At 35.6% G+C, this 4,534-nt stretch overlaps 1 pseudogene; it reads left to right on the top strand.

The window, feature by feature from the left end:
- The first annotated feature begins 2,963 nt into the window (after positions 1-2,963).
- LOC100931033 lies at positions 2,964-3,853 on the top strand (annotated as a pseudogene).
- The last annotated feature ends 681 nt before the right edge of the window (positions 3,854-4,534 follow it).

The raw sequence follows: 4,534 nt of genomic DNA, 5'->3' as shown, positions 1-4,534 counted from the left end.
CTTGTGATCAAAATGATAATGAACTTTCCTGAAATTGACTGGAATGTATGTTTCATTGCCACTTTAATTCCCAGTTAAATTAACTGTAAAATAAAAAATAATATGTATACTACCTACTTCACAGTGTGAAGAAAGCATTTTATGAAAGTCACAATGTTATATAAATATAATTCAATAAGCTGGTCATTTTCTGCCATACAATTAATACATGATGTTCAAATAGCTGTAATGGAAATCTGGCATATGCTGAAGCACCATCATTTTACTTGGCCATCATAGCCTTTCCATATGAAAAATGTCTCAAGAGACTTGTAGGTACTATGAAATAAAAAAAAAGTTTCTCAGACAAAATGTAGACATTGATAGTCTGTTCAACTAATCACATGGTAAAAAACACACTTTTAATTGACTGCAGAGGCATTGACACAAGCTTGCCAGTCTCACATTTTTCTTTGTCTCTGTCACTTATAGTAGCAAAAATTAAAACCTTAACTCAATGATCCAGACCGAAAGCATGTGCTAGGAAAAGATCTTAAAGCTTTTTACTTTCTAAAGACATAGGAATTTGGGAAATGAATCTTTGTCCTTGGTCTTCACATTTGTTCTTTTATTTTTTGCTGAAGGAAGTTCAAACTTGTAACATGATCATATAGAAAAATTATCATAAGGCATGGTATTTAAAGACATGGATTTTGTAGCCTGGGTCAAATATTTTAAAAACAACAGTATTGATGTTCTAAGGAGCAAAGAGTTACCATCTGGATCCAGATCCATGAAAAAATGAGATGAGGATTCACCCAACAGTTATATAGCATTTGTATATGAATTATGTGGGTACAAAACTAAATATCCAATCTACTCCTTTGAAGATTGAAATGGACTAGGGTAAAGTATCATTCCTGAGGACTTGGATGGCTGTTGTATATATAATTGTTTGCTATTTATTTACAATAAGTATGATTCCATGAAAGCTAACCAATGATAAGTGGTTAAAGTGAAATTGGATGCTAGCTACTAGTCCCTAATAATAGAGGGAATGTTGGTGGGGCTTCAAGCTAAAGGTAGATAAGAAATATGCTCCAATCCTTCAGGATTTCCTCCTGGGACTTTGAGAGATTGATACAATATTGTATGTTTAAAAGAGAGAGCCAGAGCATTTTTTTTTAATTTTATGGTTTGCAAGGAACTTTATTCACATTGTCTCATTTGATTTTCACAGCAATCCTTTGAGATAGGCTCTATAGGCCCAAATTACAAAGGAGAGAATTGTGGATCCTAGTGGGTAAGTGACATAGACTTAGAATTCAAACAATTACAAGCTAGTTCCATGAGAAATTTAACAGTAATTACAGTGGTTGATTCTAATTGCCAAAAAACGTCTTCCCTTCCCTCTGTTGGTATTATTTTGTATGTCCTAAAAATTCACTTAATAATTAATTTAATCTAGTATTGTTATTCTGTTTCAAATGTTGAGCAAGATACTCCCAGGGGAAAAAACAAACAAACAAACAAACAAAAAACTTGGAAAGTGCCCTGTATACAAAGTAAGAGCAGTGTCCTGAGGTGACCATCTGTAAATGACTTTGCTATTCTCCACATTACAATAATCCACAACCATAAGTAGAGCAAGAACTGATTGTGTTGAATATGAATGAAGCATACTCTGTCTCTGCCTCTGTCTGTGTCTCTGTCTGTGTGTGTCTCTCTCTCTCTTTGCTTGTGTGTGTGTCTGTCTTTTTTTTCCTTCTGTTTCTGTCTGCCTCTGTCTCTCTCTTTAACTATTTTTCTTGATGTTTTTGGTTTTTTTTTCATTAAAATGGGAAATCTATGCTTTTTTTTTTTCTTTTTATGGTGTGCTGAAGCAATTGGGGTTAAATAACTTACCCAAGGTCACAGAGCTAGACAGTGTTAAGTGTCTGAGGCCATATTTGAACTTAGGTCCTCCTGATTTCAGGGATGGTGCTCTATCCTCTGTGGATCTATACTTTCTTTAACATAACTTTTATAGAAATGTTTTGCATGCCCTCTTTTGTAGTTTCTTAATTGGGTGGGGATTAGGAAAAGAATCTTCAACTCAAAAATTTTACAAAACAAATACAAAAAAAAGTTTTAAATGCAACAGGAAAATATTAAATAAATAAATGTTTAAAAGTTGATTTAAAAATTAATTAAATCAATCTATGTCAGCCTGTCATATTTGTAAAACAGAAGCTCTGCCTTTGATGGCCGCTTCTTTTAATTTAAAAAAAAAACTATTTATCTTATAGATTAAGAGAAAACCATAGCAGAAAAAAAAAAAACTTTTTAAAAGGATTAAAATTACATACATACTTACATACATACATATTTGTGTATACAAATACATGAGTGTGTATATATGTGTGTGTGTGTGTGTGTGTGTGTGTGTATGTATCTATACAAATAGATTAATTGAGAGGAGAGAGGGGTTTGACTTGCAACAAATATTTAAAAAATACCAATCAAGACCTAAATACCATGATAATTGCTAGAGAAGCTAAAACAAATACTAAAAAGTTCTAATTTTCAAGTAGTTTAACTGACTTGAAACCTTTATTTTTCCTCAAAATCGTTTGGCCAAGAAGAATAGTATATATTACAGGAATAATTATGGATAAAAATATTAAATGATATTCCTGCTGTTGGGAGAAAAAAGATCTTGATGATTGCATTTTATATTATATTGCTAATTCCTTCAAATGCTTAATGAAATCCATGTAACACTTCAATCTTTAGGTGTTGGTTTCTACTCCAGAGAAAAAAATATTTTTATATTGTTGTGCTACAGTTCTATTTTAATATCTTGACCCAGTTTCCCTAATTGTCCTATTCAGTTACTCTGCCTCAGGTTGTAAACATTCCCTCTTAATGTTAAGATAAAGGTCTTATATCTTAGACCTTAGGCTATAATCATTCCCTCTTAATGTTTGATAGGAGGTAGATAGGACAAAGGGAAGCTCTGCACCATAGCCAGACCTGAGTTTTGGTGTTGAAGCTGAGGTTTCCTGGGCTGCTGCTGCCTTTGTCACCCCCCCATATACACCCAGTTCTAGGTGACCCACTGCCCTCTGTCCTGAGGGAGAGGATCCATAGCTTATTGTGCTGGTATCCAGGAAACAGCCTGAGTTGGTTGCAACATGACAAGTGAGGTAGTGGAAGATGAGAGCCAATTCTACTTGAAGGCAGAGAAGTACTGGAAAGACGTACCACCCACAGTGGATGGCATGCTTGGAGGGTATAGCCTTATCTCCAACATCGACATCAACAGCTCCAAGAAGTTCCTGCAGAGGTTTTTGAGGGAAGGTCCAAATAAAACAGGAACTAACTGTGCTTTTAACTATGGAGCTGGCATTGGTCGAATCACCAAAAGGCTGCTCTTGCCACTGTTCAAAGTAGTAGATATGGTTGATGTTACAGAGGATTTCCTGATTAAGGCCAAAACTTACCTGGGTGAGGAGGGGAGGAGGGTGAGGAACTATTTCTGTTGTGGCCTACAGGACTTCAGTCCAGAACCAAACTCCTATGATGTCATTTGGATCCAGTGGGTTATAGGTCACCTGACTGATCAGCACCTTGATGAATTCCTATGAAGGTGCAAGGAGGGTTTGCGGCCCAATGGCATCATTGTCATCAAGGATAATATGGCTCAGGAAGGGGTGATCATGGATGATGGGGATAGCAGTGTGTGCCGGGACCAGGAGGTGGTACGCAGGATTGTCTGCCATGCAGGTCTTAACCTCCTGGCTGAAGAGAGGCAGGAGAACTTCCCAGATGAGATTTATCAAGTCTACAGTTTTGCCATGAGATGAGAAAGTTTGGCATGAGAGACATAAGAAGGGACATCATGAGAATATCAGGAGCCTCTCCAGTACCTCCCTCCATTACGTCATTCTAGGTGCCTCCCCCCATTAGGTTCCTCCCCCCATTAGGTCATTCCCATCCAGGTACCTCCCCCACTATGTCATCGTTCTTGTAACCCTATAAAAGAATCTTGTATCTGACATTCACTGCTGGATTCTTTGAGCCAATAGTCTCATTCAGCCCTGGGACCAAACCATGGATCCATTTGGTCCCAGTAAATCTCTCCCATTTAATAAATTATTAAATACTATCTAATCTCTATCTTGCTCAGTTTCTCCAGCATTACAATATGTCACAATATCTGAATATTTTGGAGACAGTTGCATTCTGAAATTTAAAAAAAATAAACTGAATAAGTGAAATAATTTCCCTAACTAATCATTTTAAAATACCATTACTGCAGTTATTTAAATAAAAAATGCCCAATAAAATGTAATGTTATTGAGTATAGAGCCTGTATCCTAATGACCTCTTATAGATAAATCAAATTAAACACATTAGCAAACAAAATCAAAGTTATCTCATCTTGAAAAACATGATTAAAAACAATTTTTTATGTGAAGCAAAGGCTGAAAAGGACATTAATTTAGCTGTAATCTGATTCTTTATTTCATACTCAAAAATTATACATTATTAGTCAATGTACCAAAGAGAT

Source organism: Sarcophilus harrisii, chromosome 1, assembly GCF_902635505.1.
Source record: "Sarcophilus harrisii chromosome 1, mSarHar1.11, whole genome shotgun sequence".
NCBI lineage: Eukaryota > Metazoa > Chordata > Mammalia > Dasyuromorphia > Dasyuridae > Sarcophilus > Sarcophilus harrisii.
Note: the sequence above shows the minus strand (reverse complement) of the source record. Positions and strands in the feature narration are given on the sequence as shown.